Here is a 10,977-nt window from a genome sequence, read left to right as displayed (position 1 = left end):
CCCACTGCCCCAGCCACCCCTGCCTCTCAGCTTGCTGCTGTTGGCTTTTGGCATACCGTCTTGCTTCTTCATGGCCACCATACACAGAGGGCTTCTTCTAAAATTTACCCAAATGCTGGTGCTCTCTCTCAAAAACACTGAAGACTCACCCCAATGGGTTGAGTTCAGCCTCCCTGCCATGGCCCTTAACTATCCGATGCCAACGTCCACATGCCACCAACCAGGACACTGGTACCTGTCATTTCCCAGGCATATGGCTCCGGTTGACATACTGGCCCTTGGCTCATGCTGCTCCCTCTGCCTACAGTGCTCTCCCAGACACCCCGCGGAGGCTGTTCACCTGCTGTCAAGGTCTCAGCTCCAGCCCCATATTCTCAGGATCCTCACACCCTCCAGCCCTGCTGTTGGTCATCTCCTTTCTGACCACAATGAAGAATGTTCCAGATCAGCGGTGAGTTCTCGGTCCTACAGTCGACGGCCACACCGTGACAGCTTCTGGCTATACTGTTGTCCCCTGAGATGGCTTGTGGGTAGTGGTGATCCAATACCAGTGTGTGGTATTCCTGAATATGAGGCTATTTTTTTTCAGGACCAGAAACACTTATATGTTTAAAAATGGAAAATCTGAATTAAGACTTGAGTTACATCCAGATAATTATAGGCAGCAGTCAATTTTCAGATTAAATGAGGTTCCACTCGTTGAGAAAGCATTCTGACCCCACCCTTCCTTCAGGGTATCTGATTATGGCTTCAATGTCTGTTTCCAGGGTTACTAGTGAAATTGAGATTTTTTTTTCTTTAATGTTTATTAGTCATTCTTATTTCTCCCAGAAGTCCTTGATGGAATCTCTTAAATTGCAGGTGGAGGTGGGGAGTGGAGAGTGGGGGTCTGAGAGGGAGACCTCTCAGAAGAGAGAAGTCCCCATTCCTCCCCCACACCGCCAGCCTGACCACCTCCTACCCATCTGTGCCGGCCTCCCTCCTCTGCCCTCCCTTTTTCCTTCCAGAACTAGATCCCGGAAGATCTCCTCTTCCGTTGGACGATTCACTCTATATGGGACATCTCCCTTAATCGTTCTCCCAGAGACACTCAAGCAGGAAGGAGAGAGACTTCAGTGCCACGTGCTGGTCAGACAGAGAGCATGCTAGGGCCCAGGGCAGAAAGTGAAGGTAGTCATACCTTACTGAAAAATAAAACACAGCATAGTTCATTATTAAAATGTATGCAGTGGTGCGCCTAGGTGCCTCAGTCAGTTGAGCATCCGACTTCGGCTCAGGTCATGATCTCACAGTTGGTGAGTTCGAGCCCCGCGTTGGGCTCTGTGCTCACAGCTCACAGCCTTGAACCTGCTTCAGATTCTGTGTCTCCCTCTCTCTCTGCCGCTCCCCTACTCGCTCTCTGTCTCTCTCTGTCTCTTAAAAATAAATAAATGTAAAAAAAAAATTTTTTTTTAATGTATGCAGTCAGTCTTCAAGATGGAACCCCAGTGATCTATGCCTCCTGTATTTACACCCTGGTAAGTTCCCTAGCATGCCGAGTCGGGGATGGACCCTGTGATCCATAGAATACGGTGGAAGCAACCATATCTGACTTCTGAGGCTGGGTCATAGAAATGGACAGAGCTCGTGCCTGGCATCCTCTCCCCTGGGGACACTCACCTTTGGAACACAGCCACCACACTCTGAAGAAGCCCAAGTGGCCCTCGTGAAGAGCCACATGCAGAAGAAGCTCCCCAGCCTCCAGCTGGCCTCCCCACCCAGACAGCGAATGAGCCTTCAGATGTTTCCACGCCATGGCCTTTATTATTCCCCACGAGGCCCTGGACAGAACAGCCCCTGTCTGAATTCCTGGCTCACAGAACGCTTGTTCTGTATCANGGGGGGTCACTCGCGAGGCAGTCCTAGGAGCTGGAACAGGACAGTGAAATGGATTGGGCTCCAACATTGCCGTCACCAGATGTGTGTGAACCTTGAGGGCTCTAACCCCCGCAGAGGTGGTGTCTAGTAAGCACTTGTTGGAAAGAATCTGAACTATCCAGGGACAGGGCTCTGTCCTAGGTTGCTGGTTGGGGCACCCCATTTCCAATAGTCTTAAAAGTGCACGCTGCGGGACCATACAGATGAATGCCACAAGAGGGCAGGTGTACATACTGAAATAGGGTTTCGTGGACTTCACCTTCTCTCGTATTGACTTTCCCCCCTTCTTTTGCCTTTCACTGACGATTTTGTTTGATTTCGATCACGGCCCACAGGCCAGCTTCATTTCGAAGAAGTGGATCTACGTTTCAAACACCCAAGCACCCAGGAGAGAGTTCCGTCGGAGAGGCTCCCTAACAGTTAATTTAACAATGCCATATTTGTATTTCTTATAAAATATATTTTTGTAATGACAACACCTACAATTTCATTACCAAGAAAAATTGAGCTGCTATTTTTAAATGTCAGTGGGATAAACATTTCCTGACTTTCTATCACTGCATGAATGCAGATGTGCTATTTACTCAATCTCATTTATTTCATAATGGGATTAAATAATGCTTCATTATTTCATAATGAACAAAGTAATATTGTGATCTCGAAAAAAGAAGCAATTACACTTATTTTTCTTTCACCTCGGAACCCCTTCCCCCCTCGATGCGGTCTGACATTAAAATGAACTAATTTGTTGGGTAATTTAAAGTCGGCTCAATTTCTCCAGGAAAGATGAGAAAACGGGCTTCGCAGACCCTGGGGTTTTTCTGATTACAAATTGTCTTCTCGGAACGTTTCTTACAAGCTCCAGGTAGCCTCTCCCCCAGAGTGCTTCTCACGGTCTGTGCGGATAGTGCTCTTGGCGTCTGGTCAGCGCCTGTCTCTCCTGGGCTGTTTAACCACAGCCCTGGAGCCGGTAGTGTTGAATCACCCAAGGCTGATCGACGCCCTCCACCCTGCAGCGTGCCCCTCACCAATCGGAGCCACCGGGTGGGGGCCAATCAGCTACTGCCAATTGGAATGTGTAAGTTATGTGCCCCTGGGCACCTCAGCAGCCTCTCTGAACCTGTTTTCCCGTCTATTAGATGGATCCACACTTCTGATTTTCTCCAGAGGATGTCGCAGGGACTGAGAGAGAGAATGGACCACGGCTCCTCTGCTGTGATCATATGCACCTGGGAGCGTGTCCGTGCTCACAGGGCAGTGGCCGCTCGGCAGACAGCTAGCTGATATTTTCTCTGCCCTGCGTTGTGTTCTAGAACAAGCCTTAAAGATGACTTTGAAAACAAGGATGCTAGAAAAGTGCTAGGTCTCCCTTACTAGCTGTGGGCAATGCATGACCTCCCTAAGGGCTTCCAGAAGCTTCCTCTGGAATGGATGCTCCTTTCCATGCTTCTATACTGCATCTGAAGATCCAGCTTTTGTTTGGGAAAAAGTCCACACAAAGGAAGCCGTCCATCCCATTTTCCCGCTCGGCGTTGGCAGAGATGGTCGATCACAAGAGACGGCAGTTTCTAAAGCAGCCTGTCTTCTGCTTTCCCCTCTGAATCCACACGGAGTTCTTTCAAACTTTGCTCCCTCCAAGGTCAAGCACGCCTTGGAGGAGTCAGATGTTTTTAGAGGGCAAAGTTCTGCAACGGCACACTCGAATTTCTTTCCCTTCCATGTGCCCAATGTTTTTTATCGTTACATGGTCTGAAATATATATTATATTAGTACAAGGTGCTTTTTTTTTTTTAAGGCACCAATAGCCATGGTAAGCATGCTACATTCGGACAAGCAAATAAATTGTGACTCTGGTTTGAGAGCCACTTGGGTTATTCTGGACAAATCGCTTAACTTCTCGGATGGAGAGTCTTTAAAGACTGTCTGTGGTTCTAACATTCCGGGACTCGTCCCTGGCACTTCCCTGAGCCCATGGTGGTAGGGCCAGGGCTCTCTCTGGGCTCTGGAGGGGCCTGCGCTCCTCACTGGTCGGTCCCACGCTCCACTGTGTGTTCAGGGAGGATGAGGACTGTGTCTTGTCACCGTGGCATCTGCCTTGGTTCAGTCTGCTGTAACAAAAATTCCTGGCACGTCTTAAATAACAAACGTGTATGGCCCACAGTTCTAGAGGCTGAGAAGTCAGCATGGCTGGCTTCTAGTGAAATTCTCTTACTCTACGTTCATGACATCCCAAAGGGTCTCATGTCCAAACACGATCACATGGGGGGTTAAAGGCTCAACATATGACTTTGGGGAGGACACAAACATGCTGTCCATAATAGTATCTCCAGAGCCTCACACAGACCCGGACCATTTCCTGAGACCGCAGCACGAGTGGCGCCCCCTGGAGTTGTACGATGAGGCAACACATAACATGGACGCTTGAATACCGGTTGAATAAAAGACATAATAAAATATGACATTTCTGACTCAAAAGATTTTAAGTATTTTTATTAACATTTTTAGTAATGTTTTATAATAACGCAAAAGGCGATGCATACATTTAAAACAATGGCACTTTAAATTAAAGCCATGGTTTCAAAGAACTTAAGTTGATAGATCTTTTTTTTCCTGAATGACTTTAAGCATGACTTAAATATTCTAACAGGCCAATGGTTTATTGATCAGAAAAAGTTAGGTATTAAATTACTGGCTGAATACTGCCCTAGGAATCCCATTTGTCTTTAGATTTTAGGGTGATTAATTTCATAAAGAGGCAGGCTATGTTTTCATCTTTGTAACGTCTAAAAGCCTGATCTGATGGCCGTTATTCTTCTGAGCAGTGATGTTCTAAAGATGTGTGTCTGGCCCCACAATTAAGCATTTAAATTTTGTTTCAAGTGTCAATATGCCCTAAGTTCAGATCAGTGAAAACATCTCACTTTACATGTTGTTGTTGTTGTTTTGGTTTTGTTTGTTTCTTCCTCTGGTCTTGTTCTCTCAAGGTTCTTCCCACACTGGAGAACAAAACTCAACAAATCCTGTCCACTCTGGAAAGTAGCAAAGAAGGATTGAAGTTAATTTAGTGCTTGAAGTGGGACCAGGGACAACTTGCCAAGATCACATTATTCTTTTCTTTGGAATCCCACCACCCAGCACTCGGCGCCTCCAAACTCCCCCAAACTCCCCCCTTCCTTACGCTCTCTGCTCTGCGGCTGCCTGGGCCCCACCCAGCGGTGCTGAGTGAGAGGCGGAAAGCCAGAGCCCACTGGGCCTCTCGGGCTCCCGGCCACCTGGGTTCAGCCCATGGGAACCCCGGGGCGCCGGGGTCGGGGTGCAGGCTCTGCGGCTGACGGGTCAGCTGTGCAACGCCCCTTGCGCTCTGTGGTCTCACTGCTGCTGCCACGGGGCAGCCCCACCTCCCTGGAGGCCACGCCTCCCTCATCGCCTCTCTGCTCCCCACTCGGTGACTTGTCCTGTCTTGGTCCTCAGCATCGGAGAATTCCGTCCGGGCACCTGCTTTCTGCACTGGACTGTGAGCTCTGGGAGGGACGGAGAGGTCTTACTCGTCACTGCCGGGGGCGCTGATGGGCGGGCTGAAGGAGTGAATGAATGAATGAATGATTGAGCAGAAAGCGCATGGGTAGTGTGCGCAGAAGAGTNGTAAGAAATGAAGGCTGGAAGGCTGGGGGTGGGGTGGGGTGGGCTGTGCCCATGGTTGCAGGCCGGTTGCCCAGGAAGCAGACTCAGACTATAGAACGCAAGATGCTAGACGAGGGAGAAGCCTCGGGCCTGGCCTGGAGGCGAGGGGAGGACGTGGCACCGGCCAGAGGAGGAGAGTTGGATGCGGGTGGCCCGATGACAGCTTTGGCTGACCCCATGGGGATCCCTGAGCTAGGAGGGTCCATCAGACTGGTCCTGACTTGGGTCATGACAGCTTGGTCTTTATGCCCTGCCCTGACCAGATGTTGGGCGTGGGTTGTCCCAGGAAGGGCCGTGACCTTGAGTGGAGGTGTGTGCAGGCGGGGTCTGGGCAGCGCACCACAGCGTCCACTACACCTGCCCTTAGGGAATGTAAGACCCAAGGGAGCCTGCTCAGAGCCGAGGAGGCCGGGCATGCCAAATCCTTCGCCCGAGTGAACACGGGCTTCAGTTAGGAAAACACAGCCTAGCGTATACATGAGTCTGTCGCCAAAGTGGCTCTTGTGCCAGGCTGGGTGCCAAGACCCCCCAGAGTCTGGGGCAGGGCCTCTGGGGCGCTGGCAACATTCTGTCTCTTGCTCTGGGTGCGGGGGTTACCCCGACTTATGCTCTTGTACACCCTGACTTTTCCATACACATTATGTAAATTACATCTCAATAATGCTGTTCAAATTATTTTAAATGTTTGTAACAAATGTGTCCCGGTTAACCTCCCAGCCTGCCTCCCATTTCTCTTTGCAGAAGAGAAAACATCAGCGGGGTTTTACTACACAGTTCTGCCAGCCCCCAGATGGAAACAAATTATTTTGACACCAAACTATGAACTGAGCCAGAACATCAACATTCTCTCTCTGGAGCAAACCCGATCTTCAGTCTACGTGTGGACACCTCTCCATTCTCCATGTTCGCCCTTTATCAGCTTGCGTTTCACTCAAAGGAGCATTTAAACACTATTATGGTGGGGGTGGGGGGCGGTCTGGACCGTGTTCAGTCCCTCCCCCCACGCCGGGGACTGTTGGGGAGAAAGGGGCAAGGGGGCCCAGTCTGGTGGGAGGCTGACACGCGCTTAAGAGCTAAGTCAGTGGCTAAGCTGGACGCACAGGGCGAGGATCCACACGAACTTTCTGGAACAGGTGTTCCCTCACCAGATTTGGAGAGACTGCCATCTAACTGCCCTGGTGCGTTGCTGGGAAACCTCATTTGGCTTGTATTTGTTTTCCTCCACAGGCCCAGCCTCTGTGTTTGTGACTCTCAGCCTTTCTGTATTTGTACTGTTGCCTTTGTGTTCTTTTCCTTACCTTTCTATGCAAAACGTGGCTTGCTCTTCCAGCCTGGGGCTCCCTGTTGGGGGGGACAGAGGCTTTCGCCGGCATCCTCTGCGCCTAAGCCTCCGGTCACAGAACCCTGTTTGCCTGTATTCCCTGGATGCCGCTCCGTTAAGTTCATATGGTGTCAGTTACTGCTTTCTTGCCTCTTTTATTTTTTTAATGTGTATATTTTTTTTTTTTTTTTTGAGAGACAGAGAGAGACAAAGCCCAAGCAGGGGGAGGGACAGAGAGAGAGAGAGAGACAGAGACACAGAATCTGAAGCAGGCTCCACACTCTGAGCCGTCAGCCCAGAGCCCAGTGCAGGGCTCAAACTCAGACTGTGGGATCATGACCTGAGCCGAAGTCGGACGCTTAACCAGCAGAGCCAGCCAGACGCCCCTTTATTTAACTGCAGGACTGCACCTCTCTTGAGTATCAGATCCTTCTGCAGAAGTTCATTCCCTACCCTGCTCCTTTAAAACTTCCACCTAAGATTAGCCCCCCAATAACAAGGTAGGCGGTGAGCTGGGGGCACCTCAGGGCCTGAGAGGCACCCTCTGCCTGGCTCTGAAATAGCTGCTCAGTGAGGACCCACCTGGCTCTTCCCTTCTCTCAGGGCAGCATTGAGAACCGAAGACACGGCGCAGCTCGGGAGCCTCGGACATGCAGCTTTTCGGTTTCTCCCTTTATTGTCGGGTCACTGCCCACTCCCAGCACTGACCCCAGCACTGGCCCGGGCTCCAAGGGGAAAGGAGTGTCCAGCCAATATTCACACGATCACCCGGCGCCATCCCCACATGCTGATACCGGGCAGCGGAGGGTCCTGGGAAGACGTCAGGAGATTCGACAGCTGGAATACATTTTGTGTCTGTCGACGCGGGTTTAATGTGACTTTGTGGAAGCCTGCGATAGTTCACACTGGGAGAAGCATTCCAAGTTTCCAGCTTGGAGTCAAAACAGATGCTGCCGAGAGTTCTGAAAGCTGAGACGCAAGAATGAATGATGCCGTGGGGAAAAACCAGTGCCTTCCAAAACCTCTCAGTCTGTCCACACCTGTCTGAATCCAGTTGGTACTAACGTGTCCACTCCGAGGTGAGGACAGGACGGCCACCGTTAATATATCCCTTGGGTCGTGTCTCCAGTGCCAGAGCAAAGAGGGACCTGATGATTTGTAACCAATAATTTTAATAATATTTGTAAATGTTATAAGTTTTACAATTTGTCATTGTAATTTACAAACATTTTAATAATATTTGTTTTCAAAAAGGTGCATAGACAGCCATTCAAAACAGATGACCTCCAGTCTTTTCTTAAATATGTCATTAAATTCCTGGGTATGTATTTGCTGATGTAACATTCACAGTGAGGCTCCCAAAAGGTGGAATTAAAATCCGTATACGCACTCACCAAGAGTCACTTCAGACCCACCTGTCCATGCTTATAGGCCTCTCGCCTTCGTGTTCCAGCAGGTGCAGGGATTTGGTTGATCAAGATTGTCTTATCTTATTCAGAAATTGGCAAATCACGGGGGTGATTTCAAGTGAGCTTCATATTAAGGATGTTATTAAGAAGGAAGGGGCTACTGCAGAAAGATGAATACCCCCCCCAGTATTGCTATGCTCCATGCAACGGTGGCGAATGCAGTGTCTAAACTTGCCCGTGGCAAAGACACACGAACAGCCCACAAGCATGTGAACAGATGCTCAACATCACTCATCATCAGGGAAACGCAAAGCAAAACCACAATATCACCCTGTACCCATCAGGATGACGACCACTGAAAACGAAACAACAGAAAACAACGAGTGTTGGCAAGGATGTGAAGAAGTCAGAAGGCTCGCACCCTGTCAATGGGAATGCAAAATGGCGCAGCTGCTGTGGCAAACGGTGTGGCAGTTCCTCAAAACATTAAAAATAGAACTACCTTATGATCCAGCAATCCCACTTCTGGGTATTTATCCTGAAGTCTTAAAAACAGAGTCTCAGAGAGGTACGTGTACACCCAGTTCACGGCAGCGGTCTCCAGAGGTAGAAGCAATCTAAGTATGATATATATACATACAGACAATGGAATATTATTTAGCTTTAAAATGGAGGGAAATCCTGTCACACGCTACGACACAAATGAATCTTGAGGACATGATGCTAAGTGAAATAAGCCAGCCGCAAAAGGACAGTACTGATTGGTTCCACTCATATAAACTCCCTGGAGTAGTCAAAATCATGGGACCAGAGAATGGAACAGTCATTGTCAAGGGCTGGGGGGGAGGGGCTGAGGAGTTGTTGAATGGGTATGAAGTTTCAGTTTTACCAAATGAAAGGTTCTGGAGATTGGCTGCACAGCAATGGGAATACACTTTAACAATACTTAACTATACACTTAAAAATGGTTAAGATGGTACATTTTACGCTCTATTTTACCACAATTTAAAAAAATTATGCGAGGTCACCTCCTGCCAGCAATGCTCATTGGGTGTCCGGTAGTGTTCTGCCAGGGTGTGTGTTACCCCAGGCATGCTGAGCCCTTGACTGTATCTTCCTGATCATGTCCACCATGGCCCCTGGTCGGGGTCTGGCAACCAGGTGCTCAGGACAGCTTTACTGAATGTCTGAGGGAGACAGGGAGAGAGAGGGAAGAAGGAATGAATAGAAAATCCACAAAAGATAAATTACAAATGGACGGTAACCAAATGAGAAAATTTTCAGCTTCACTAGTAATCAAAGAAAAGCCCATTAAAGCAACAATGAGTTTCTATTTCTCACTATGAAATAAGCAGAGATATTTATTATTATAATTTAAATACCTAACCCTGGCAAGGATTTGTCGAGATGGATAATTTCATACAGAACTGGCATATTTCTCTAAGGAAATGGAGTACTACCTGTGAACAGCCCTATACAAATTCCTATCTCTTGACCCAATAATCCCCCATCTAAGAACGTATACTAAGGAATCAACAAGATATCTAGACAAAGATTTAGGGGCAAAGATACCTATCAGGGAGTTATTATTGATAGCTCAAAGACCAAAGCAAACTATCTGACAAATGGAGAATGCTTAGGCACAAGATGTAAAATTATATAGCTATCAAAAAAATCATATTTTACAAAAATATTTAATGATGTAAAAATGTATCATTTTTACAATGATATACGCATGCAAGTTATAAATACGCAGAGATCGATTTCGTAAAAATCAAAACCACCATCAACCAGCCTCAGAGAGGAAATAACACATCAAGATGTCATCTGTGATTTCTGGATGAGGTGATTACCATGAATATTCCTGTCCCTTTCTTTAGCTTCTAAATATTCTAAAACAACCATTTGCTCTCTTTGGAATCCGAAACAAAATGTGACTTGACAAAAGTAAAAGTGTCGTCACCATCTGAGCGTAGAGAAATTGCCCGGGGAACGGACAATGACAAGGCGCGGCCCCAGTTCTCAAGGAGCCTTGGCGAGGTAGTGTCGACATCTACGGCCCGGGGAGCCCAGGCGTGGGGGTGAGGAGATGGGACCAGGGAAGGCTCCCTGGAGAGGGGAAGGGTCTGAGCCCTCCTCTGCCTCCTCTGGACCTGTTGGTAGTGTTTCCTGCTGACTTTGTCCTCTGCCGGTATCTCTCTCTCCTCTTGGGCACTCTGCTCCTACGATCCCTTGACGGTGCTTTAGGGTTTACTCTCTCCATGATATACGTAGGCTCAACTCAGCCAATATAGGATATTCTCCAAGGTTTTTCTCCTTAATACCCTCACTGCAGCCGGCTTTCAAGTCAGGGCTTATTTAAATCATCACTTGGCTTGCATCCGCTCTGGCAGGGATCACCTTGCTGGGAGGTCAAGGTCTGGGAGGTAGCAGGACCCACATGGCCCAGAGGGCCATTCCAGCGGAACCCTGGAGGCCTAGGCTGCAGAGGTGGGAGGCAGGTACCTCGCTCGGAAAGCAGGGATAGGAGAAGCACGGAGGGGCAGTGGCTTGTCCAAGACAGGGTCGCGGCCTCGGGTCAGGGCTGGGACGGTGTCCTGGCTTTCCTGACACCCAGGGGGTACCCCTGTGCACTGCACCCTGCCGCTG

General features: G+C 48.8%; 1 protein-coding gene across 6 annotated transcripts in view; it reads left to right on the top strand.

Moving 5' to 3' along the window:
- Positions 1-6,575, top strand: part of TEX36 (testis expressed 36) — a 29,735-nt gene extending 23,160 nt beyond the window's left edge. For 2 of the 6 annotated variants that reach the window (XR_013334815.1, XM_077762891.1), the window contains exon 6: positions 6,340-6,575. The gene's annotated coding sequence lies outside the window, so the exon portion shown is untranslated. Of the gene's footprint in view, positions 1-307; positions 452-1,007; positions 1,200-1,464; positions 1,518-2,252; positions 2,303-6,339 lie in introns of those variants that run through there. The other 4 variants (XR_013334819.1, XR_013334814.1, XR_013334817.1 and 1 more) reach the window with 4 other exon arrangements.
- The last annotated feature ends 4,402 nt before the right edge of the window (positions 6,576-10,977 follow it).

This window comes from Crocuta crocuta, unplaced genomic scaffold (genome assembly GCF_008692635.1).
Source record: "Crocuta crocuta isolate KB4526 unplaced genomic scaffold, BGI_CrCroc_1.0 scaffold466, whole genome shotgun sequence".
Classification (NCBI taxonomy): domain Eukaryota; kingdom Metazoa; phylum Chordata; class Mammalia; order Carnivora; family Hyaenidae; genus Crocuta; species Crocuta crocuta.
The sequence above is the reverse complement of the archived record's forward strand: the minus strand, read 5'-3'. Positions and strand labels throughout refer to the sequence as shown.